Here is a 27,486-nt window from a genome sequence, read left to right on the forward strand (position 1 = left end):
CTGAACGAGGCAGAGCATCCTTCAGCAGTACAACGGGCCTTCTGTAAAAGAAAGGAGACATGAGTCTGGTGATGCTTGAAACTCTGATAAGGGATAAAAACCTATTATTTTAGAGTTCTGGCACTCACTGAATTACCTAAGCACCCATATTGCATTGACCAAACAACTAACTATTAACTTTAAGTTGATACTGCCCCATACCATTGTTGGCACTTTAAAATTCAATTGTCTGTATATTTGTAATGCACCCAATGTCTGTTAATGACATAAGGATAATAAGCTTAAAGTAATCCGCCGACCTCCAAGGGTCGGGGAAGCAGTGACATGCCCTTAAAATAAATACAAACACCAGCCTTAGCTAAAGGCAAGGCAAATATATAAGTGTGAAGTGTTTGGGCGACCTCCGGTGACGCCGGAGGATAATGAGATGCCCTGAATAATTCAATTGTGGCTAATAATTCAATTGTGAAAGATAAAAAGCTAAGTCGTAGCTAAAGACTAAAGCTTAGATTATAGTAAAGCGTATTTACGATCTCCGGTGAGGCCGGAGGGAGAAGAAAGGTCCTGAATAATTATTGTGAATAACAACACAGTTGTAATAACAAAGGCTATTGTGGATATGGCCGTGGCCTGAGACCGAAGTAAGGGCCACCGGAGGGTCTTATCTAAACAATATGAAGCCCGTCCCATGTAGTAAACAATATAAATATAACAATAGAACGAAAGTTATTGAGAATCCCTCGTGGCGGAGTATAACTCAAGGCGGAGTGGATAACGTTCATAACTACTCCCGAGCCGTAACGGGGAGAGGACGAAACACGGACCAAAATAACGCTAACAATTGAAAAGTCACGAAAAATAAATAACTCGTAAGTTATCATCCACCCAGAGGGGGAGAGGTGAGGGAGGGAGAACCCGCTGAACGCACAAAACGGAAACGGGAAATCCGCTCCCCCACCGGAGCTAAGAAAGAAAACGAGAGAAAGGGGTAACTCGTGACTGCGAACAGAAAACGGGGACCCCAATCTCCCGCTCTCTTGGACACAAAAACAGGACTAAAAATCACAAAACACTATTATAAACTTATAAAATAAAAATGTACATCCATATAATACTACGATCGAAGAATAGCATCCGTTAAAACTTAAAATAAATAGCACTGTTCCTTTAACCGAGTCGAGTGACGAACGCCTCGGGCGGTTACTAAACAAAAACAAAGCTAAATCGCTATCTCGATCGTAGGCTGGACTTACTTGCAAAAAGTACCATGAGCATAAAATAAAAATAAAAATAATAACGGTTCTAAAGGCATAAGGCCAGGGACTTAACCAAGAACCTAAGTGACAGAGTACTAAACGGGCAGATAAAGATGAATTCCCAAACAAGTGAACAAACAATGGCCGCCATGAAAGGCCAGACGGGGATAATAAAACAGACTATACTGGATATAAAACACAAGCCCGGTACAATAAAATACTGTCAAAACAAACTATGGTACTTAACATTGGAATGTGTGAAGATGGAGCTTCGGACATGACAAAATAAATCCACGATAGATAAAAAAGACCGAGAGCACAACGAAAACATTCAACACTTGAATTCCAAAAAGAAGGATGTTGTTCAGATGGCGCTCGCGTCGTGGCGTGGGTGGTGCGGCGATGGGGATGTGTCTAGGGCCTCTGTATTGGCCCATCCCTTTGGCGAAGGAATTAACTAAATGGAAGACAACCTGTGAATAGTGGATTTCACGCGCCTTTGCTTTATACACGACACCCAAAAGGTGCTCGCGCGAGGGTTGTAACCTCAGCATTCCATGCTTTTATCTTTCTCTGGTATAATTGGAAGGTTTTTATCAGAAAAGGTATACAAGAAGGACTTTTCGCCCGGCGCCACAGGTTCGACCCAGAAACTACCGTACTGATTCTGACCAAATCTGGTAGTCATGTTGGGTATGACCCAAGGATGAATCTGTAACATTTTGGATAAAGTACATATACACAGCAGTACTTTGAAAATAATTGCAATGGTAAGTAAATGGCAAATATTTTGTTAGGTTATTTTTTATTTATGAACAATATTGTGTAGAAACTACTTAACCAATTTAAACGTAATTTGGTGGATATGTTGGCTGTGACCTCAAGGACAAATACATTTCGAAGAAAATACTTTGATGTTTAAGTATGTAGTTGAGTTAGAGCAAAATAAGACTGCTCGGCATGGGAAAGGTAGGCTCTCTACCTAGTTCCCCTCTAGTTTTTTGTTATTTAGACTTATTGGAAAGTCATGTTTGGCTACCCTCCAATAGCTAACTTTTGGTTGGGAAATTCCAGCATTGCCTTTTGTAGTGCATGAACATCTTCGGTTGTTGATACTGTTACATTGCTACCTTCCAAAAGCTATCTTTTGATGGGATATTCAACGATTGTCTTTTGTGGTGCAAGAATATCTACAGTTGTTGGCGACACTTGTCATATTGCTACCTCCCAAAAGCTCTTTTGTTTTGGAATGTCAGCCATTGCCTTTTGTAGTGCATGAATATCCAGTTGTTGGTGACACTTTCACTTTGCTACCTTCCAATAACTTTTGATTGGGAAATTCAGATTTTAAATAAATTATTTTAAAAGAATTTTAATTTTTGGTTTACTAACATTTTGGGTTGCGGACCCGTTCCCACGCAATCCGTTCCCAGAACAAATTTAACTCTTAAACCAAGGTACCATTGTTCTCTATACAAGTCTTTAAGAAGGTTGCCAGGCAAAGATCTGACTCTTAAGACTATCTTATTTTCCAGCTTTAGCATCAGCGAAGAGAGTAGGCAAGTTGCACGCATGCTCTTTGTATTAACCCACGCTGAGGGTTGGTAGGTGCTTTCTTTAGTGTTATACCAGGGTTTGTGGCCAAGACTCAGAATATGCCAAATCACAAGCTACGTTCGAGATCTTCTCCATTCTCCCTCTTAAGTGAAGTGTTAGATTGAAATCGTGAGGCAATGTTTTTATTCCCATGAGGGATTTGCATTGCTATTTGAATAGAATTTGACATCTCATGCCTGAGTGTCATCATATCTTCTTGCCATGTGAATAGGATTCGACATATCATGCCTAAGTGTCAGTATCTCTTCCTTAGTACTGCCAGAAGCAGGCATGAGTTGTCGTAAACCTAATCTCTTTCTGGCTTTGTGAAACTTTTAAGAGCATACACTTCAACCTTTGAAGAGGTCAAGGTACCTTCACAGCCTTCAGTATATTCATTCTTGGTCGTGTGGTAACAGCTCAAATAATGTAGCCAGCGCAGCTCCTATACAAGACAAGAAACATGTTATCCATGGTAATGTATTCAGTGTAAGTCTGGAGAAAAATCATAATGACTGACTCTCCCGCATCATCTTTCCTTCCCCTTACTTAGGGATATAGGGTTCATGGTTTTATCCACTGGATCCAGTTTGATGCTGTTAAGCTACTTTTCTGAATGCTATTCTTATTAGACTGGATATGTAAAAAAATAGTTCTCCCCCCTCCTCCCTTTACGATGCGAAGGATGGTGGAATGAATACCTATCCATTGGTCATCATGTGGCAGGTCTTTCATTGCAGACTGAATCTCCCTTTTTGGGGTATAAAGATTATTTAATCAAACAAGTATCAGGTACTAACCAAGTACTGGCCAGGCCCTATCAGCCCACTCATTTCCCTGAGGGGCGGAAAGGTGGTTGCCAAAGCTGTCAATTTCACTCACATACAAGACCATTGAAAACGACATTATCCAGGGAAGAAAAGAACCAACCAGTTTGGTTCTATTGGGATTTCCTACCCAAAAATAGGTGAGTCTCCATCTTTTAAAAGACAAAAAATTTGTATATGCATAGGGACAAATAAATTTATAAGCAATTTAAATTTTTTTCTTGCTTTACAAACCTGAGTCCTTTAAAGTCAAACTTCCCACCTCAACCCACCTCTCAGTGTTTGACAGGAGGGTAGGGAGAAGTACCGTGCCTGCATTCACTACCTGTCATTAATTACTTTATTAGCTATTTCAGTGTCCTTCACTTCTCTGCTGAAGACATTCTCTGTTTTAAAGGATTATGGTTAGTATAGCTAGGACAAATAAAATTTATTTAATTTTTTTTTTTGTGTGTTCTGTCTTTTCATCATATCACAACACCAAAAACTGTTTAATCAATCAATTGGTGAAAGGATCATACACATGCAAAAATAACAGCATCAGTTAAGCCATAGCTAGCCTTAATGGCTAGCTCCATTTTGGTATTGGTTTGGATTATCTTGTTTATCAAGTCAATAAACATCCTAAATACTTATCTCAGTTATTCTGTGAGGTGGTAGAGGGCCAGTTTTTTCCGACCACTTTCCAATAACTACTGACGCTATTATAAATCATACTCCTATTAAAGGACTCAGGTTTCTATAGTTAAGAAATATACTAATAAGTAATACTGTAGTTTACCCTTTATTAAAGAATGTAAGGTCAAGCATCACATAAAGCATTTATAAGTTCACTTCTACCTTGTTCTCATCAACAGATCCAAATTTGAAAGAACTTATCTTTGAAGATTCTCACATCAGAGTACATACACCCCATCCTTTCTTTGAGAACAATCCTTGGACACAACAGCCGCGGGGATGTGGTGATCCTGGAGAATACATATATCTTTCCAGTGGCTTTTTGTCTGAAGCATCGCCAAAATGGGGATCACAAGGTATAGTAACTCAATTTTGATAATAAAATTTATTATTTCATTATTTACCAGGAGTCACAGCTAATATCTAAGAAGTGCAAAATTCCTAATCTACATGAAAAATAGTTTTCTTTTTAAATTTTTCATTTTCTTTTATCCTAAACCTTTCTTTCAATTAAATTTATTACTTACTTTTTCATAAACCTTTTATTTCTATGAAACTCACCTGATGTTCCTAAAACTTTCTGCTCAAAACTGTTCAAGTATCAACTTCTGTATTGAATATCTAAAAATTTTCCTTCATGTTTTACAGTAAAATGGACCTGAATATGGATATAACAGACCAAATCCAGATATCCAGAGTCTTGTCTTGGTCGCATTGTATGTTAGTTTTGATATATATTTAGCTTTGGAAAAGAGATTTCAAATTCAACGTGACAGGTTGGAGTTTGCAGAAAATTATAAGACTTCCACTACTATGACCCTGTATGAAACGTCATGGAATAAATGGGTCAAATACGTCAAGGACAAGAATCCAGAGTCAATTGCTATGGTATTTTGTTTAGATTTTTTGAGTGACTTACACGAGCAGGGTCTAGCTTCCTCCACGATCTTGTCGTACCTATTCTATCTTCTTCTTTGTCTACATCGACCCCACATGAAAGTGGGAAAAGATGTAGACAAAGAAGAAGATAGAATAGGTCTAGCAAGGGCCGACTTGTACGACGAGATTGTGGAGGAAGCTAGACCCCGCGCGCGTGTCAATCAAAAAACCTAAACAAAGATCCCTAGTAATTGAATCTGAATTCTTGTCCTTGACGTATTTGACCCATTTCTTCCATTACGTTTCATACTGGTTCATAGTAGTGGAAGTCTTATAATGGATCAAATACGTCAAGGACAAGAATCCAGATTCAATTACTTTGGATTTTTGTTTAGGTTTTTTTGATTGACTTACACGCGCAGGGTCTAGCTTCCTCCACTATCTCGTCGTACAAGTCAGCCCTTGCTAGACCTATTCTATACGCCTTTGATATCAATTTTAACTCTGATCTCTTCAATGAAATTCTGAATGCTTGTGCAAGGTTGCAGCCGTCGGCTCCTTCAAAGCCTATCTCTTGGTCTTTGGACATAGTTTTACAATTCGCTTCGGATATTGACAATTCATGATCTGACTCAAAATGTTATATTTCTAGTTGTGAAGGCTTCTGGTGCTCATGTTAGTGAGATATCTTGGACTTGTGTTGATAAAACCTTGTAACCCACAGAAACATTTTTCAATTTACAAAATAAATGAAATGCCTAACCTTATTACCCTCAGATTAAGCTGGTTTGTTTGAATCAATTTTTAATGTCAACAGAAGGACGTCATTAAATACATTTTTTCAAGTTGGTTGACGGAAGAAATTTATTGGCAATAGAATAGGGAGTCTCTTGAAATTCTCTCTTTTGCAATTTCTATAGTAGGGGTTATATTGTCAATGATCAAAGAAAAATTTTATGACACCAGGATCTTGAACCATATTTTAGATTGTTTAATTTGTTTATATAGAACGATTATGAATAGTTATGTAGAGGTGTCTGCAGTATTTGAGAACCATTTCTAGGAATCTCCCTTTTTGTTCATATTGCTTTCTTCTCCAGAACCCAGGTTTACAGTAATCTATAACCCATAAAATTAAAAAGATTTCCCATTTTGTTTTGCTTCAATAATTAGATCCCCAAGGGAATGGACCCCTCTAGCAGTAAGTGGTGAAAAGACAAGATTGCCGCATCAGTTGATTCGGTCTTCCGGTTATCTTGTCACATGGCAGCGCTCACACTTTCTTAGATTGTTTACTTACTGCACTCAATATGTCTTTCCCGGTTTTAGTTAGCAATTATTACATGGGATGTGCACAGGAATTGTATCTGGGAGATCATGATCCATATTCCCTAATTTTGATTTCATGGGGTCAAGTCTTGCTCCTTAAGTGCTAACTTTCCATATACTGTACAAGCTATGATTTTACCTCGCTGAAATTCAGATAGAAATACAGCTAAGATAGCAATTAGCAACTCAACAGTCAAAGTGACTCTATGGGATGATCTATTGAATAAATTAGGAAGTTTTCTATCTTATCAATTTTATTTGCTCTACAGTATCCAGATCTTTTCCTATTACTGCAAAATAGACGTGGTAGGATATGATGTAAACTACTATCAGTTGGTACAGCAATACTGTAGAAAATACTGGAATAGGCCAATTTTAAAGTTAGTTTATTATGAGAAATTATATTAAATGGCAACACGGTTTCACAAAGGTTCCTAGTGCTGCTGACAGTTGGTTTTATACAAGAGGTGTTTAAATGTTATGTTCATTTTCAGGCACTGTATTTGTTCATGAGTGGGCCAAATTCCGTTGGTGTGTCTTTGAAGAATATGGTCACGTTGGTGATAGTATTTTCCCATCAGCTTACCGCTTCAATGCAACAGCATGGGAGCCTAATTATTGTACAAATGATGCTGTTAGTGGAAGTTTTCAGTAAGTGTTTTATGATTTGAAAAGTTTTTATTTTTATTTTGATAATGTGAGCACAATTAATATTAACTTTTATTTTATGTTTGATATTTACTCCAACTTATTTGATAAGTATGTGATATAAGCTATTCATGCCAATTTATTCGATAAGTATGTGATATAAGGTATTCATGAATTGTTGATCTTTATTCAAACACTTTTAAGGTATAAGAGGACTTATATAAATTGTTTTTTTTTTTTCCTTTTTTTAAAGAAAGTCAGGAGTTACATTTATTTATAGAAGGAAGACTAGACATTGAGGGTTGAGACATGATTTAATTCCAGATTAGTGTTTATGGGTTTGGAATAATTTAATCTTGAAGGCACTATGGTTTTACTTCCTATTTCACTTAAATTATACAGTAATGAGTGGATATGAATATGTTGAGGTGGTTTGACAATGTACAGAGGATGGAAAATGGTCGTCTGTGGAAGAGGGGGATGAATGCAATAGTTGATGGGAGACATGCAAGAGGAAGGCCAAGGTTTGGGTGGTTAGAAAGCCCTTGGTGACAGGAGGTTAGATGTGAGACAGGTAAAAGAGTGTGCTAGGAATAGAAATGAGAATGGCAAGTGATTGTAATACAGTTCTGATAGGCTCTGTTGCTACCTTTGGTCCCCTTGGTAATTGCTGAGGTAATGGCAGTGGGGGGGGGTTCAGTATATGAAGCTTAATTTTTGGTGGAAGTTGGGGGAGAGTAGACTATGGCACCCTAGCAGTACCAATTAAACTTGGCCGAGTCCCTCACTAGGTAAGGAGGAACGAAGAAAAAAAAATTCCCTTTTTGTTTCTTTTTGAATGTCGACTACATCCCAAAATGGGGGGAAGTGCCGTGGTAGATAAATATTGTATATCCATTTCTGGGTCGATCTGTGGCGCCGGGTGAAAAGAGTCCTTCTTATATATCTTTTCTGATAAAACTTTCCAATTATACCAGAGAAAGAAAAAAGCATGGAATGCTGAGGTTACTACCCTCGTGCGAGCACCTTTTGGGTGTCGTGTATAAAGCAAAGGCGCGTGAAAACCACTATTCACAGGTTGTCTTCCATTTAGTTAATTCCTTCGTCAAAGGGATGGACCGATACAAAGGTCCTAGCCAACCACCACCGCCACGACGCGAGCGCCATCTGAACAACATCCTTCTTTTTGGAATACAAAGTGTTGAATTGTTTTGTTGTGCTCTCGGTCTTTTTTATCTATCGTGGATTTATTTTGTCATGTCCGAAGCTCCATCTTCACACATTCCAATGTTAAGTACCATAGTTTGTTTTGACAGTATTTTATTGTACCGGGCTTTTGTTTTATATCCAGTATAGTCTGTTTTATTATTCCCGTCTGGCCTTTCATGGCGGCCATTGTTTGTTCACTTGTTTGGGAATTCATCTTTGTTTGCCCGTTTAGTACTCTGTCACTTAGGTTCTTGGTTAAGTCCCTGGCCTTATGCCTTTAGAACCGTTATTATTTTTATTTTTATTTTTTTGTGTATTTATGCTCATGGTACTTTTTGCTCGTAAGTCCAGCCTACGAACGAGATAGCGATTTAGCTTTGTTTTTGTTTAGTACCCGCCCCTTAGCAGATGCTATTCTCCGATCGTAGTGTTATATGGATGTACATTTTTATTTTAGACGTTTATAATAGTGTTGTGTGATTTTTAGTCTTGTTTTTGTGGCCAAGAGAGCGAGAGATTGGGGTCCCCGTTTTCTGTTCGCAGTCACGAGTTACCCCTTTCTCTCGTTTTCTTTCTTAGCTCTGGTGGTTGAGCGGATTTCCCGTTTTCCGTTTTGTGCGTTCAACGGGTTCTCCCTCCCTCACCTCTCCCCCTCTGGGTGGATGATAACTTACGAGTTAGTTATTTTTCGTGACTTTTCAATTGTTAGCGTTATTTTGGTCCGTGTTTCGTCCTCTCCCCGTTACGGCTCGGGAGTAGTTTATGAACGTTTTCCACTCCGCCTTGAGTTCTACTCCGGCTTGAGGGATTCTCAATGACTTTCGTTCTATTGTTATATTTATATATTGTTTACTACATGGGACGGGCTTCATATTGTTTAGATACGACCCTCCGGTGGCCCTTACTGCGGTCTCAGGCCACGGCCATATCCACAATAGCCATTGTTATTACAATTGTGTTTTTATTCACAATAATTATTCAGGACCTTTCTTCTCCCTCCGGCCTCACCGGAGTTTGTAAATACGCTTTGCTATGATCTAAGCCTTAGCCTTTAGCTGCGGCTTGGCTTTTATATCTTCACAATTGAATTATTAGCCACAATTGAATTATTCAGGGTATCTCATTATCCTCCGGCGTCACCGGAGGTCGCCCATACGCTTCACACTTATATTTGCCTTGCCTTTGGCTAAGACGGCATTATTCAGGACATCTCATTACGCTCCGGCTTCACCGGAGGTCGCCCATACACTTAACACTTATATTTGCCTTGCCTTTAGCTAAGGCTGGTGTTTATATTTATTTTAAGGGCATGTCACTGCTTCCCCGACCCTCGCAGGTCGGCAGATTGCTTTAAGTTATTTATCCTTATGTCATTAACAGACATTAGGTAAATTACAAATATACAAACATTTGGATATTATAGTGCCAACAATGGTTTTGGGCGAATAGCGATTTAAACGTTTGCGATTTAGTCTGTTAGTTTGTACTCGCCCCAGGAAGGCTCGATTTAGACTATATCCTTATTTATTGGTTACGTTGTCGTTATTCTTCGTTCTTGGTTATTACAATGACTAAAAATGAAAAAGATAAAGGAAAAAAATAAAAATAAAATAAAAGCAATCAGTTTTTTACTTTCCTTATATTATTGTGTGATGTTAGCTTTTATTATGTAACCTTGAGAGTGAGAGCATAGGGTGCTCGTTTATTAGCTCGAGTAAGGGAGGTGATTTTCCCGTTCTCCGTTTTTATACGTTCACGAGTTATTCAGGCCTCCTCTTATTATCAGAGTTGATGATAGTACGTTTAATGTTATACACGTTTTATTGATGTGGTTACTGTTAATATAGCTAACACTATTAGTAGGAACGTTGGTGTATGAGTCATTAATTGGGTTCGATTTATACCGACACCCTTAGCTCCGCCTTGAGTTATGCTTAGCTCCGCCTTGAGTTATACGCCGCTATAATGGATACTCATTGGGTGAGAACTAGTCAGATATTTGGAGTGCAGCGGTGAAATCCGGCACTCAGACTCCGGCTGAGGCCTTTTGCACACGAACCTTTGTCATGTTGGATCTCAATTACACCTTTTTTCATCGAATCTCCGGCTTCGCTGGAGATAACTCAAACATTCATTGAGGTTAATGTTATCGTACCGGTGACGGTCACGATCTCACGGGGACTGGCCTTTGCTACCGGATCTCCCATACAAACAGAGATCAAGCAGACGTCCAGAACCGGAGTTAACAATGTGATACCGATGAGGATTTCACAGTTTCATTATTACGGTCCTTTTTCATCGAATCTCCGGCTTCACTGGAGATAACACAGACATTCAGTTTTAGAGAATGTTATCGTACCGATGAGGATCACGTTTTCACGATGCCGGACCTTTGTCACTGGTTCTCCGGTACAAACAGAGATCAATCAGACGATCAGAATCAGGGTATGAACCCTTTTTCATGAATAATCACAATATCGTCATTACGATCCTTTTCATCGAATCTCCGGCTTAACCGGATATCGTACAGGCGATCAGCATTGAGGTTAATATTAGATTTCCTCTGGTTCACGTTGTCACTATGACGGACCTTTGTTTGTACCGGGGATGGTTACCGGAGCTCCGGTACAGTCGGAGATCACTCAGACCACGGGTGGCCAATCTTTTGTTTTACCTGTAAAGGGAAGGATTTAACAAACAAAAAAAAAAAAAAAAAAAAAAATTTATGAACGTAACTATGCCTATATTTATGCATGTATTTAATTCTAACTATGTATAAATATGGATAAATATCCATACAACATCATGTTCAAATAGAATTAAATTAATTATGCCTATATTTATGCATATTCAATCCTAACTATGTCTAAATATGGCTAAATATCCATACAACATAGTGTTCAAATAGAAATACATTAATTATGCCTATATTTATGCATAGTCAATTCTAACTATGTCTAGATATGGATAAATATCCATACAACATAGTGTTCATATAGAAATAAATTTCCACCCAGTGGCAAATGCGCCAACAGTGTCACATTTCATGAATACAAGTGTCGCACTATACCCCAGAAGATAATACATTAAATGACTTGTCTTTAAAATTGCTTTTTAAGAGTTATACAGCTGATCCCAGCCTGTGAATAGGATCGCTAACCAAAGTTCAAGGAACATCCAGACTTATGTCCCCTTTGTGTTACAGAAGGTTCGCCTGCATGGTTCCCATCAGGATGATGATGATTCTCTCTGGCCTGCAAGAGAGGCTCTCCGCCCTTGGGTATCGAGGTTGGGAAAGAATGCTCCATCTAGAGGTCCCTATCTCCTCGAAGTGTCCTCGCTAAGGTTGGACAACGACCCCATGGACGGGCAGGTAGGTGGGGATGAGTTTTGAGCCTTCAGCTTTGCAATTACCTACGTCACCGACCTAGGACCATTAAAGGATCCTGATGTTCATGTTACCCTGCATAAACTGTGACGGCTAAAAGCAACACATTCTAGGGAAAACCAAGGGGCTATGACGCAGCTCTAAGGTATGGTGGTGAGTCAATGCCGTTCAGGAACTCGGATATAGGTGGTACCATAATCTGGAGGGCATAGACGTCCTCCCTCTGGGGGACCTAGATTTTACTCCCAGGTACTAGAATTCCCATTCAACGGATTCGTTCGATTGAAAGAGATTGCCTTGGTTAGCTTAGACAAGGTACCGAAGGTAACGGTATTATTTCCTAAAGGGCAGGCCCGATCTGTCTGGACCAGGATGTTGTCAGCCTGGGGGGTACGATAATTCCAGGCTCTGCCCTTCCAGTTCGACCTACACGTTTGTTGGTCTGATTGGGTCAGTTGTGGGAAGTACGTTCTGTCTGAGACCTCTATCAGACAGGAATCGATAGTCGGTTTCCCACTCGTCATCACAGCCTTCCTCTGGTTCGACGCTTTTGTATCTGACTCCCCATCATCAGGTGGTCTACCTCACTGATTCCCCAGGTACACAGCCCAACTCCGTTGGGATGTTTTGCCTGCATACAGCCCTAGATCTGAACCCCCAGGCTCCTTTCATGGACACCAGAGAGGAAGCTACAGGAGTAGAAGACAGTCCCGCCATCAAGGCGGACCTAGGAAAAAGGGGGCTCGGAGAAGGGAAGGACCTAGATTCACTCCCTCACAACGCGGTGGTCCCGGTAGAGGGAAGACTTTACCACTTTCGTGACCATTGGACTCGGTCTGTGGGATCATAGCATAGTCTCTAACGGTTTGAGATGAAAATGGCCTCAAGGTCCTCCTCCTCCGCCAGTGGCCTTCTCCCAGAAATCCACTCCCGTCCTGAAAGAGTACACCACAGGGTTACTCAAGAAAAAGCAATCAAACGACTATCTCTCAGGTACGGACCTTACTTCCCCGTGGGACCGTCACCACCTCTGTCGATCTTACCGACCGCTATTAGCTTGCGCCTATAGCTCGAAACTTCTCTTCTTATCTGGGTTTCCACCTAAGCAGGAAAGCCTTTGTGTTCAAGACATGCCCTTCGGCCTCAACATTGATCCCAGGATATTCACGAAACTGAGAGAGGCAGTGTTAGAACAACTCAGGAACCAAGAGATACAGATCATTGCTTATCTGGCCGGTTGGCTCATTTGGGCCCGGCCGGCCATAGAAGGCAACAGAGCTACGAAGGAATTACTTCGATTGCTCGACAACCGGTGATTTCGGGTCAATCTCCATAAGTCTCGCCTGCGACCATCAGGCCACTTAGAATGGTTAGCCATTCAGTGGGACCTTTCGAAGCACACGTTGTCTCTCCCTTCCAAAAGTAAGAGGAATAGGTTCCAAGATCAAGAATTTCTCAAGCACAAACAGGTGTCCAAAGAGCCTAGATAGTATCCTCGGCCTTTTCCAATTCACTTCAGTAACAGATCTCTTAATAAAAGCCAAAATCAAGACATCAATCGATTTTGGAGAAAGAGAGCTATAGTACCTATAAGAAGACAAGGTCTCGAAGATCCCCTCTGTCTGGAAAATGAGACTACGCCCATGGTCCGAACCGAAGAACCTCTCCAAAGCGGTTCCTCTACAATTCCCACCTCCACAAGTGACATTCCATTCAGCCGTGTCTCTAAGTGGATGGGGGGATTTCTCCGAACATCAGATGTTTCAGGTTCTTGGTCACTAGCCATGAAACAGTCCCATATCAATGTTCTCGAAGCCATGGCAGTGTTCTTGACCCTGAAGAGAGAGACTCCTCCGAGGTTGACCCACATCAGAGTAGTGTCAGACAGCACAGACGAGGTACACTACGGAAACAGGGGAGGATCCAAGTCACCCAACCTGAATCAGATCCTGGGCACTTTCTTCGCCTGGGCAACAGAAAAGAACTGGTTCCTGTCAGCACCTCACCTAGCGGGAGGCCAGGATGTGAGAACGGGCTCACTATTCAGGACGAGTCCCCTGGAGTCAGAATTTCATTCCGGTGGATACTCAGGCTCGTTCCAGGCATCCAGGTAGATCTATTCACATCTCAGATCAATCGCAAACTTCCTTGTTATGTGACCCCAATCCTGGACCCTCGGGCTCATGCCATGGACGCATTACCCCGGGATTGGAACCATTAGAGGAAGATTTCCCTATCTCTCCCAGTGAATCTTCTAAAAACTTTTACACCGACTGCGCTCCTTCCGGGGCGCAGTGGCTTTAGTACCTCCTCACTGCCCAAGAACAGTTGGTTTCCTCTCCTCCTCGAGTGGAAACTCCGTCCCATCCGGATCCCTTTTCCTCAAACTGACCCGAGTATTCCAACTCACTGTGTCAGATTACTCAAGGATGGCCAAAACCCTAACTTTGTGGACTACAGGAAGTTGGCAGCTCGTAGAGACGCGAACATTGAACCGGAAAACGATTTCTTCATCGAATCAGACAAAAGGGACTCGACAATTCACCAATATGATTCGGCCGTTAACCCCCAAAATAGGTGGTCCCCTTGGAAAGTTATTCCTCTTCTCCAAGATACTTCTCTATGTCCGGTCACCACTCTCAGGGCCTTTTTAGTCACGACTGCTACCCGATCGTCTGGCCCCTTGTTTATCAGAGAACAAGGAGGTACCATTCCCATACGTGGTATTAGGCTATAGATCCTATACTTCATTTAACAAGCCAATCCGGGATCATTTCCCCCAGAAGATGGACTTTGATGACCTTATAAAGTTCACGGGTTGGGAATCTCCTATGGTCTTCAAACGCCACTATCTAATGAACTTACAGGCTCTTGAATACCCAACAGTTGCAGCTGGGAGCCTTACCTCTCCCCAGTGATCTTTTGTTCTTCCTTTCATCCATCTCTTTTCTTCTCCCTCCTACCCGCCACTCGCACCACGACGCCGCTTCCTTGGTGGTTCGTTAGCCCTAAGTTTATTACATATTAGGTTATGTTTGTAACTATTATTGATTACCGTTGTTATAGGGTTGGGATATTCTTAGCCATGTCAGTTTTGTAGCATGTTTCCTCTGATACTCGGAGGCTTCCCTGTTATCATGTTTGTTTACCTTAATTATTTATGATTTTCTTTACATGGTGTTGTTTCTCTCCCCTCATTAAATTAGTTGTTATTGTTGGGCTTGGAAGGCATTCTCTGGTACATTTTCACCCGGCGCCACAGATCGACCCAGAAAAGGGATTTTGACGAAGGAAAAATCTATTTCTGGGGAGAGACCTGTGGCGCCCGGTGAAACCCTTCCCCTTTATTTTACACGATCCCACCCTTTCCTTTCCAAGCCGTCATGACCATTACAGAAGGATGTTGTTCAGATGGCGCTCGCGTCGTGGCGGTGGTGGTTGGCTAGGACCTTTGTATCGGCCCATCCCTTTGACGAAGGCATTAACTAAATGGAAGACAACCTGTGAATAGTGGTTTTCACGCGCCTTTGCTTTATACAAGACACCCAAAAGGTGCTCGCGCGAGGGTAGTAACCTCAGCATTCCATGCTTTTTTCTTTCTCTGGTATAATTGGAAAGTTTTATCAGAAAAGATATATAAGAAGGACTCTTTTCACCGGGCGCCACAGGTCTCTCCCCAGAAATAGATTTTTCCTTCGTCAAAATCCCTTTTTTGTGCACAGTAGTCCTGCATTATGAAGTTTCATCTGTGGTGGAAATGTGGGAGGTTGGGCTGTGGCACCCTAGCAGTACCAGCTGAACTCGGTTGAGTCCCTAATTAGGCTGAAGGAACATAGAGAGTAGAGGTCCCCTTTTTGTTTTGTTTCATTGTTGGTGTCGGCTACCCCCCAAAATTGGGGGAAGTGCCTTGGTATATGGATGGATGGATGGAGTCCTGTGGTACAATGCTGTGGTTCATTATTTGAATGAAACTAGTGTATTTAATAACAAGGTTGCTAATTTTTTTTTATTGCAGGTCTTATTTGCTTATGATTGTTAATTTTTTGTGGTTTTAGATTTTAAAACTACTGTACAACTAGGAGAACTTAAGCATAGAATTGTAAGAAATGTTTTAATGAATGATAACCAAGGTACAAATATTATTATTGTAATAATAATTATTATGATTATTATTATTATTATTATTATTATTATTATTATTATTATTATTATTATTATTATTATTAATATGTTCCTATGCTTATACAAACCTTTCACCCATTGAAATAGTAAGTTTTTTAGCAGAGCCGGTACGGCATTTGAATTTATTAATTAGGTAGTTAACGATAAGTGGTGCTTGTGGGTGAGTATCTCCGACCAACTGCCTGTTAAAGGCTCTTCACTTTTGTCTTTGGCCGCAACAAGTACAAATGTACTGTTGCGACCTACCCAAAGGCTTTGATCTTTTTCTTTTACTTTCCAGAAAGGGAATTTTGCTTATTGTTGATGCTCTTTATGATGGGTGTAAATAAGCAAGAAATTCATACTTCCTGAGGAAAGAGTGGATGCTGCAATCAGTTTATTGATATACTGGCCATAGATCCACACTTTCTCTCTGTTTCTTGTAGGGACATGATTTTTCGCAATCATCCCCATGTACCGAGTTCATAGTGTGGCCTCATGTACAGTGGCAAGCTTATGCTTAGACAGGGAAGAAGAGAGCTAAGGCTTCTCCATGGTCAGTCTTGGCAATGCCTAAGAAGACATCGAGGAAGTCTTCACCTTTCTTTCCTTCATTGAGTGTGTATGCAACTGTGGCTTTTATGCATAAACTCCTGGATTGGTCCTAGGAAGTATGCAATAGGAGCAAGGAGGTCCCGAATGTGGTAGTGTGTGGAGTGATTGCTACACCTCAACGGAGATTGGATGCTCTTCGCCTGTTGCGGGTGCATAACAACAATTAGATTAGCGCCAACGTATCCCTGCGAGGCAACTAAAATGTACCTGACGAGGGGACTGGGAACCCCCTCTTCTGTATTTTTATTCCTGTGAGATATCAAAGAGGAGGAGCTGGGCGGGGGAGGGAGTGACTGCTCCCTGCACTCTAGTTTTTGGGTGTCTAAATGTGCGTGGATGTAGTACGATAGAGAGTTAAGGATGGATGACGGGTAAAGTAGTGGAATGGAAGGAGGTATCATTTAGGTTAATGTGGGTAAGGGTAAGGTTGGGTAAGGAATGTTGAGCTTTTGTTAGTGCATATGGGTCAGGTTGTGAGAAAAGTGAAGAAGAGCAGAATGAATTCTGGAATGAATTAACTAGATGTGTAAAAGGACTGAATAGAAGGAATTATGTAGTTGTGATGGGTGACTTAAATGCTAGAGTGGGTGCTGGAGAGGGAGAAGGTGTCATTAGGAAGTATGGCATACCAGGTGAAAATGAGAGTGGTGAGAAATGGGTAGATATGTGTTGAGTGAGAGCTGGTAATAAGTTGCAGTTTTTTTTTTTTTTTTTTCCCAAAAAGAAAGATGATGATAACATGTAAATGGGTAAGAGTGGCAAATAGAAGAGTGGTAGAAAGGGCATTAATGGATTATGTGTTGATAACTAGAAGGATGATTGGAAGATTGAAAGGTGTGCATGTGTTTAGGAGTGTGGTTAACAGTTATTGCTATTATCATAAATAACTTCACAGTATTATGTCATTATTTTGTAGTATTGTACAGTAAAATATAGTGTACATATATTTTTGATAATGAACAGCATAAACGATGTAGTGTTTTAATGATATGTGCAAATACATATTGTAAACATATCCTGGATAGAATTTTAGGCACACAGGGAAATTAACTTAGCTAGTACTGTTTATAATTGTAATATACTGTACTATATTTGTATTACAATATATTTGTTCCGTAACCGAAATACAAACCACGCTATTTACAAAGGGTTTACTTTTAGCGCAGCTGAAATGACGAGCCAATAGTTTTTAACGAGGGTTAATTACCCCCGCGCTAGTTAGCGGGGGGTGGGGAAGGGTAGCTTGCTACCCCTCCCCCCTCCACACACCGGTGACTTGCCTCACTTCACTTTTGGCTCGGCGGTGATCAGACGTGTCTGTTCATCGCCTTCGCTGACAGCCTTTAATTTTCTTCTTTTTCTTTACAGCTTGTGTGATTGGTTGGAAGTTGACCTTCAGTTATTTTCTTTTATTTAATATGCGGACATGCCCTGGAGTTGCCGGCCGTCCTTGTGGGACTTTCATGTCGGACGTGAGTACGGATCCTCACACCCTCTGCCCTCAATGTCGGGGCCGACGGTGCGACCAGGATAACATGTGCCGTGAGTGTAGGGAGTGGTCTGCCTCCCAGTGGGAGAGGTTTGGCCGTCGGCGTAAGAAGAAGTCCAAGAGAGACCGTTCTCCTCCGGGGTTAGCCTTGAAGGAGGAAGGTTCTCGGGACTCTTCTTCCGCCGCCCAAACCTCCTCCGAAGCTCCCCCTCGTCCGCCTCCTAAGGAGAGTCGTCCGAGTGGGAGCGCAGGCCCTTGTTCTGTTTCCCTACCTTCGGTGGGGGGAGAGGGCGTCGCCTCCCATAGCGAGGCGGTTCCCCCTCCTCCTCCGGGGGAGGCTATTGATAATAATACTTTATCCAGTGATGATCTGTTGCAGATTTGGTCGTCCCTGGGGCTTAAGGGCTTGCCCTCCAGGGTCGCTCTTATTGACCTTGTCTCGTTGGGGGCCGCTGTTAAACAGTCGCCGGTGGTAGCGGAGGTAGACCCTCTGTCTATTGTCGACGTCGTGGTGACAGAGGCCTCCGACGTGGCTGGGCCTTCCGACGCAGGTGCTGTTGCTGGTGATGGTGCTCTAGGCTCTCCTCCTCCTTCCGTGCATCCTTCGAAGGGGGAAGTGAGTCCTTCGGTCTCGACTGCTGCCCAGCTTCCTTCTCAGGGAAGTGTTTTGAAGGAGACTCCCCTTCGGAGGACCGATGGTCCCGACGATCTCCCCCGAGGCCGCCTCCGCCGTAAGGCTCTCCGCCCTCTACGCCACAAGGGCCTCCCTTCCCCTTACAGGGGGACTAAGAGGCGCCTTTTTGGGTCTTCGTCCTCCGGGGGGGACTCTCCTCGTCAGCCTCAACCGACTACTCCGCCCTCCTTGAACCTCTCTGCGGACCGCTCTCCATCTCCTGCCGGATCTTCGCCTTCTGGAGAACTCGTCACCCGACGGGCAACGGTCCCTTCGGGGCTAAGGGATTCTTCCCTTACGCGAGCAGGGCCAGCGCACAAGCGCTCTCCTGCTCGCCAGCGATCTCCTGCTCGTCGACGATCTCCTGCTCGCCAAGACTCTCCTGCTCGCCGACGCTCACCTGCTCGTCGGCTCTCTCCTGAGGTTCGCCCCCCTCGCCAGCGCTCTCCTGCTCGTCAGCTCTCTTCCGAGCGTCAGCGCTCATTTGAGGACCATCGCCCTGCGGTCTCTGACCACCCTTTAGTTCCTGCTGAACTCCCTGCTCACCATCGTGTGTCAGAAACACATGTTCGCCAACGCGCCAGCGATCTTCCCGTTCCTGCTCGTGAACCTATCCTCTCACAGGACACGCGTCGACCTTCTGCTCGCCAGCGATCACCAGCTCGCCAGCGATCACCAGCTCGCCAGCGATCACCAGCTCGCCAGCGATCACCAGCTCGCCAGCGATCACCAGCTCGCCAGCGATCACCAGCTCGCCAGCGATCACCTTCACATGCTGCCCGCCATCGCACGAACCTGCATGATCGCCCGCTTACGCATGCTGCTCCTCATCGCAATACCCTGAACGATCGCCCTCCTGCGGATGCTGATCACCATCGCACAACCCTGCACGATCGCCCGCTTACGCATGCTGCTCGCCATCGCACAACCCTGCACGATCGCCCGCTTTCGCATGCTGCTCCTCATCGCAATACCCTGAACGATCGCCCTCCTGCGGATGCTGATCACCATCGCACCCTTTCACGCGATCATTCACCTGCGCATGCTGCTCGCCATCGCACAACCCTGCACGATCGCCCGCTTACGCATGCTGCTCCTCATCGCACAACCCTGAACGATCGCCTTCCTGCGGATGCTGATCACCATCGCACCCTTTCACGAGATCATTCACCTGCGCATGCTGCTCGCCATCGCACAACCCTGAACGATCGCCCGCTTACGCATGCTGCTCCTCATCGCTCAACCCTGAACGACCGCCCTCTTGCGCGCAATCATTCACCTTCACATGCTGCTCGCCATCGCTTACCATCACGTGATCATTATCGCCAGCGATCTTCTTCACCTACGCGGCAGCACGATCCCTCGCCGTCGCGCCATCGCTTGCGTTCGTCGCCTCGGACACGTGTTCCTTTACCTGCCCACCCTCACGCCCACTCGCCTGCGCGCCCGCGTGATCGCTCGCCTGCGCGCCCGCGCGATCGCTCGCCTGCGCGCCCGCGCGACCGCTCGCCTGTGCGCCCGCGCGACCGCTCGCCTGTACGCCCGCGCGATCACCCGCGCAACCATTCGCCTTTGCGCGACCGTTCACCCTCGCGCGACCATAGTTCGCGGCGAATTCCACAGCCGGTGGTAGCAGCAGGGACGCGTGCTCCTAGACGGCACTCGGGATCACCTCCATCCAAGCACAGGTTGGTATTGCAGGACGAGGACAGGTCATTACAGCATTCTTCCCCACCTTCTTTTCAGGCAGGTACCGTCGTGTCCACTCCAAAGGATCGCCCGATCCCTTTCACCTTAGCGAGGATTTCGGACTCTGTGTCCTTTGAGCAGCAGACTTGGTTTGGTCCGCTGGCACGGGCGTTAGTGAGGGTTATGAAACCAGCACTCGCCGGCCAGGGTAACAAACCAGCGGCTGTCTCTCCTTCGCTGAAGAGAAAGAGAGGAGTGGACTTCGTGGTGACTTCCCCCAGGGCGAAGTTGGTTCCCAAGAGGTCGGTCTCGAGGGTCCCCTCTCCTGCACGAGTACTCTCTCCTTCTCCCGTGGACGAGGCCTTTCCGTCCTCAGGTGAGTCCAGTGGACCGGTAGTCTTCCCCCCGGCACCAGGGGGGGAGACTTCGCTTCAGGCAGGAGAATTGTCTCGTGAGGAAGGGGCCCCTCGAACCTCGTTGTTGGGATCCTGTATCCCTCCTAGGAGGGAGCCCAAGGATTCCAAGACCATCCCTAAATCCTCTGCAAGGATTCGACAGGAACCCATGACTACCCAGGGGAATGTCCACGTATCACCCCAGGAAGAGATTCCTGGGGCAGGAGACTTAGCTGCCAGCCCACAGGGAGGAGAACAGCAAGAGTCCGAACATGCCTTCTGGCAGGTCCTAAGCCTGATAAGGCAACTTAACAGTCTTACGGATCCAGTCATCCCCCCCCGTGAAGGCAAAGACACAATTCTGGATGAAGTGTTCGACGTTCGGAAGGCCCCTAAGACCAGTGCAGCTCTGCCCTGGTCTCGGGGGCTGAAGAGTGCCAGAGCTAGGGCTAATGCTCAGCTCGCACTTCTTGCCTCCTCCAGTCGTTCCACTGCCGGGAACAAACTCATCCCTCCTCCTCGCCTTCAGCAGAGGAGGTATTTCGAGATCCTGGGTGAGCACAACCTCGCTCTTCCGCTCCATCACTCTGTGGAGGAGCTGGCGAAGGGAGTTCCCTTGGAGAAACTCTCTGCCCGGCAGGTGTCGTTCTCGGCGGCAGAGATCCTTAACCACGAGAAGGTCGCTAAGTGTGCCATGCAGGCCACTTCGTGGCTGGACTTCTGGTTAGGATCTCTGGGCATCCTATTGCGATCTGAGGACTTGTCCAAGGAGACCAATAGGAAGGCCCTAGAGACCTTCTTGCTCTCGGGCACCCGCTCCATCGAGTTCTTGGCGCACCAGGTTACCACCCTGTGGGCCAACTCGGTGTTGAAGCGTCGCGATGCTGTGTCCGAGAGATTCCATCCGAAGGTCCCCGCCGTAGATGTGTGTAGGCTCCGACATGCCTCCCTCCTGGGGGAGAGCCTGTTTGAGCCTCAAGACTTGGAGCGAACGGCTGAGAGGTGGAGGAAATCCAGCACGGACTCCCTCCTCCACAGGGCCCTTACAACTCGGCCCTATAAGCCTCCAGCCCCGCCACAACAGCAGCAACAGCCTCGTAAGGCTCCAAAACAGGCACCGGCAGCTAAGAAAGTGGTGTCTAAGCCCCAGCCCTTTCCAGCCAAGGTCAAGAGGGGTGGTAAGTCCTCCAGGGGAGGCAAGACTTCTAGGGGTGGCGGCCGCGGCCGCAAGCCCTAGGGGTGGCAGTCCCCCTGCGTGTCCACCTGTGGGGGGATGCCTTCAGCGTTGCGTCCGCAGGTGGCAACATCTCGGGGCCGATGCTTGGACGATCTCGGTGATCGGCCAAGGTTATCGCGTCCCGTTCACGTCATCTCAACCTCCCCTGACAGCGAATCCAGTGTCGTTGAGCTCCTATGCCATGGGATCGGCAAAGGGGCTGGCCCTTCAGGCCGAAGTCAAGACCATGTTCGAGAAGGGTGCTCTCCAGGAGGTCGTGGACGGCTCTCCAGGCTTCTTCAGTCGACTCTTTCTTGTAAAGAAGGCTACTGGAGACTGGAGACCCGTCATCGATCTCTCGGCTCTGAACAGGTTTGTCAAACAAACCCGGTTCAGCATGGAGACAGCAGACACAGTCAGACTTGCGGTGAGACCACAAGACTTCATGTGTACACTGGATCTAAAGGACGCGTACTTCCAGATCCCAATCCATCCGTCTTCCAGGAAGTACCTGAGATTCTGCCTAGACAACAAGATCTACCAGTTCAAGGTGCTGTGTTTCGGTCTCTCCACAGCTCCTCAGGTGTTCACCAGAGTGTTCACCCTGATTTCGACTTGGGCGCACAGGAACGGCATTCGTCTCCTTCGTTACCTAGACGATTGGCTGATCCTAGCAGACTCGGAGTCGACCCTTCTTCGACACCGAGACAGGCTTCTAGATCTTTGCCAGGATCTGGGGATCGTGGTAAACCTCGAGAAGTCCTCTCTGCAGCCGTCCCAGCGACTGGTTTATCTAGGCATGCTAATAGACACCAATCTCCACAAAGCCTTTCCATCAGACGACCGGATAGCAAGGCTGAGGAGGGTGGCGGAACCTTTCCTCAGGCGAAAAGAACTCCCCGCCCAATCGTGGTTGCGTCTCTTGGGCCACCTATCCTCCCTGGCCCGTCTGGTTCCAAACAGCCGCCTCAGGATGAGATCCCTTCAATGGCGGCTCAAGTCCCGGTGGAATCAAGGATCCGATTCCCCGGACACTCTGATCCCAATGGGGTCTCTGGAACAGACGGACTTGCGGTGGTGGCTGGCCGACGAGAACCTGCGAAAGGGAGTGAGTCTTCTCGTCCTTCCCCCGGAATTGACTCTGTTTTCGGACGCGTCAAAAGAAGGGTGGGGGGCGCACGTTCTGAACCAGAGGGCCTCAGGCCTTTGGTCAGAATCAGAAAAATGCCTACACATCAACCTGCTAGAATTGAAGGCCGTCTTTCTGGCCCTTCAACAGTTCCAACGGTTCCTGGCGGGTCACTCCGTGGTGGTGATGAGCGACAACACCACGGTAGTGGCTTATATCAACAAGCAGGGAGGCACTTTTTCGCAACAGCTATCCCATCTTGCAGTAGAGACTCTGAGGTGGACCGAAACCCACTCGATAACACTATCAGCTCGCTTCATTCCTGGCAAGAGGAATGTGCTCGCCGACAGTCTGAGCAGGGCTTCGCAGATAGTGAGTACCGAGTGGTCTTTGGATCCTCAGATAGCCAACAAAGTCCTGACTTTGTGGGGTTCCCCGACGGTGGACTTGTTCGCGACAGCCTTGAACTTCAAGCTGCCCCTGTACTGCTCACCAGTCCCGGACCCCAAGGCACTCTGGCAAGATGCTTTCCAGCAACGGTGGGACAACATCGACGTGTACGCCTTCCCACCATTCTGTCTGATGAGAAGGGTGCTCAACAGGACCAGACTATCGGTCAACTGTTCCATGACTCTAGTAGCTCCGCTATGGCATCACGCGGAATGGTTTCCGGACCTTCTGCAACTCCTGACGGAACTCCCAAGGGAGCTTCCTCCACGACACGAGCTTCTCAGACAACCCCACTCCGGTGTCCCTCACAGGGCCGTAGCCTCGCTTCGGCTTCACGCCTGGAGACTATCCAGCGTCTCCTCGCGGAGAGAGGCTTTTCGCAACAGGTTGCGGAGAGAATGTCTCGGCACCTGCGAAGGTCCTCTGAGGGAGTCTACCAAGCGAAGTGGAGAGTCTTTTGTGGTTGGTGTCGTGGAAGGGGTATCTCTCCACTCGATGCCACTATTTCCAGCAATAGCGGACTTCCTTGTGTATCTGCGAGAAGAAATGCGCCTTTCTGTCTCGGCAGTGAAAGGCTATCGCTCAGCCTTAAGCTTGGCCTTCAGATTGAAGGGCGTGGATATTTCTTCATCGCTAGAACTCTCTTTACTCATACGTAGCTATGAGCTTACCTGCCCCCAGTCGGAAGTGAGACCCCCTCCTTGGAACGTGGTTCGAGTTCTCAGGTCTCTCAAGAGACCTCCCTTCGAGCCATTACGCCAGGCCTCCGATCGCCACCTGTCTTGGAAGACGGCTTTCCTACTCGCCTTGGCCTCGGCCAAGCGAGTTAGTGAACTTCATGGTCTCTCGTACGACATCGCCCATTCAAGGGGATGGGGGGAGGTAACGTTCAGGTTCGTCCCTGAGTTTGTGGCCAAGACTCAGAATCCTGGAGTGCCGGATCCTCGGTTCGACTCTTTCAGGATCGCGAGTCTCCGTTCTGTAACAAACGACCCAGACCAGCTGCTACTATGCCCAGTGAGGTGTCTGAGGTACTACTTGAAGAGAACGGCTGCAGTCCGTCCTCATGTGCGAGCTTTGTTTGTGAGCACAGGCAGGACAAAGAGGAGGGTCACAAGGAACACCATCTCTGCTTGGATTCGAAGGGTTATCCACCATGCCCTGAATCCTGACCCTCCTCCGTCACGTCGCCCTCGGGCCCACGATGTCAGGGGTATTGCTACATCCCTGGCCTTCAAGAGAAACTTCTCTGTGACGCAGGTACTTCAAGCGGGGGTCTGGAAGCGTCAAACGACCTTCACAGCCCACTACCTGCAAGACGTGACCCACAGGAGCCTCGATACGTTCTCTATCGGCCCTGTGGTGGCTGCACAACAGCTGGTCTAACCTCAGGCTCCTTTTTGGACAAGTAGCAGTAGGTTGAGGGCGTTGTTACCCGGTCTTAGTCTGTGTGAATGAAAGAGTATGTCTGACCCTTACTTCTTTCTTCATTCTCCCCTCTCTTGGGGAAGCAGCATCCTGGTCCTCGCATAGCTGACCTCGACCTCTGCAGGTAACCCATGCTTCTTTGTGCTCCTAGTATTAAGCTTAATACTGTTGCGTCTCCCATACCCTGACGAGGTGGTATGGGGAACGTCCTATCCTAGAATTCCTATCTGAAGGTCTCAAGGTCAACTTCATAGGACGAGTCACACTCTCCTCCTCACACTACTTATGTAGGCCACTCGTTCCTAGCGATGCTAGGAACCTGTGAGGTACAGGGGCTCCCTCTCTCTAGTGCTGCTCACTAAGGGATCGAGCCCCCGGGCAAGCCGAAGTCAGTAAGGCTGGGGACTTTCCACCCTTCCTAAGGGGTAAGTCACCCTTTGTAAATAGCGTGGTTTGTATTTCGGTTACGGAACAAATGACAAATTCGAAGATAATTTGTATTTTTCCTAACCATACAAACCTTAGCTATTTACACATATGTGCCCGCCATCCCTGACCCCCAAGTCAAGTCCTACCTCTAAGTGAAGTGAAGCAAGTCACCGGTGTGTGGAGGGGGGAGGGGTAGCAAGCTACCCTTCCCCACCCCCCGCTAACTAGCGCGGGGGTAATTAACCCTCGTTAAAAACTATTGGCTCGTCATTTCAGCTGCGCTAAAAGTAAACCCTTTGTAAATAGCTAAGGTTTGTATGGTTAGGAAAAATACAAATTATCTTCGAATTTGTCATTTCAGTAATGAACTGTATTATTTGCTTATATCTAATTACAATTACTGAGTATTTGTTTAGAATAAGTATAAGAACTGTAAGCATACTTTTTTTAAAGTCTATATAATTTATGGCTGCCTATTATCTTCAAATTATCTTTGTAAAAGGGTGGTGATTTCCTCTGAACATAATAGTTTTGGATAAGGAGGTTTAGGTATACAGTACCTTTAATATTAATAATAATTTGTCCTTCACTTTCAGTTCCTGTGATTCGGACACTCCAGAAGCTGAATGTACCTTCACGCCAAGTATTGAACAGGGGAAAAATATCACGTCTTCTCTTTTGGCTGCACCCTTCATTTCTACGGTAGGATTCTTGAAACAGTTTCTCGTTAATGTGCCAAATTCTTCAAAATAACCTCTACTTTTTTCCGAAAAGAGATATTCTTTTTAGATTAAATATTTGGTTAAGGATGATAAAATAACAACAACCTGGAGGAAATGGCAAAACAAAGAATATTGACCGGGCGCTTTGATGACTTTACAACTATATCCACAAAACAACGTAAAACGAGACCTTCTTAACCTGAGAACTACAGTACTCTATGTTTTTATGATCTTTCATTTTAAAATATTTCAGCTTGATACCTTTAGCATTTGAAAAGTGACCCTTTTACTTTCATCTCAATGATTAAAAACTATATAATGAGCATCTTTTCTATTTCTAGGCATTTTTTACACAAAGGAGAATCTATCCTGTTTATTTATATATTGAGGCTCCAAAACACTTCTTTCATTAAATAATAGTCTACTATTTTAGATACAGTAGACCTATTATCTTTTTCTTGTCAGAGCCAAAGAAAAGGCTAGTTTAAGGTACATATCTAGAAGGAGGATCCACTTTTGATAACAATAGCTTATTTACTTTGCACTTTGCACAAAATCTCATCTTTATGAATTTTGAAGACATTCCTCTATTATTCCTAACAACGGTCTCACCTTATATTGCATTGATACTTAACTAAAACAAAGTAACACAATGTGTCTAGCTGATGCTACAGCCTTAAGAAGAATGAGAAACCAAAATGGTGGCAGCTAGGAGAGAATGCTGTTTACCGGCACCACCTTCCAGAAGAAACAAAGTGTTTTACATAAATGAATTTTATTACATATTTTATTTTGCTCAAAGCTCTTCATTTTATAATTAATAGTACATGAATTTTTGGGTGTTTAATTTAAATGTTTTTTAGTTTAACATTCTGAATCATCTGATATTTTGCATATGATTGGTCTTGATTTTATTGCTGTGCCTGGTTATGTTAAATCATAAACTCCTTCCAACCTTATGGCAGGCAACACATGCCATGACCATTTTATGCAGGTGGTGATTTTTTAGAGCTTTTATATATAAATGATCAGTATGTATTTATCTTTTTCTTGAGTTGGGAAATAGAAATTTATTTAATTTAGGTAAGCTTAAAATGATGGATTGTACCCACAAAATAATCAATTTTGGTCTCAAAGAATATTTTATTTATTTTCCACAGATAAGGAAGTTTTGTAGTAATGAAGATCATGTCACATCAGCACCAACAAAACAGAATTTCCTCTGCCATAAGAAAAGTACTTGGGATATAATTTCAGAACATCCAGATATCAGTGAAACG

At 44.9% G+C, this 27,486-nt stretch overlaps 1 long non-coding RNA gene across 1 annotated transcript; it reads left to right on the forward strand.

The window, feature by feature from the left end:
• The first annotated feature begins 4,537 nt into the window (after window positions 1-4,537).
• LOC137632256 (uncharacterized) lies at window positions 4,538-27,486 on the forward strand. Its single transcript, XR_011042029.1, has 4 exons — window positions 4,538-4,713; window positions 7,060-7,216; window positions 26,081-26,186; window positions 27,367-27,486. It is a non-coding gene; the product is annotated as an uncharacterized lncRNA (long non-coding RNA).

The sequence above is a fragment of the Palaemon carinicauda genome, chromosome 41, assembly GCF_036898095.1.
Source record: "Palaemon carinicauda isolate YSFRI2023 chromosome 41, ASM3689809v2, whole genome shotgun sequence".
Taxonomy (NCBI): Eukaryota; Metazoa; Arthropoda; class Malacostraca; order Decapoda; family Palaemonidae; genus Palaemon; species Palaemon carinicauda.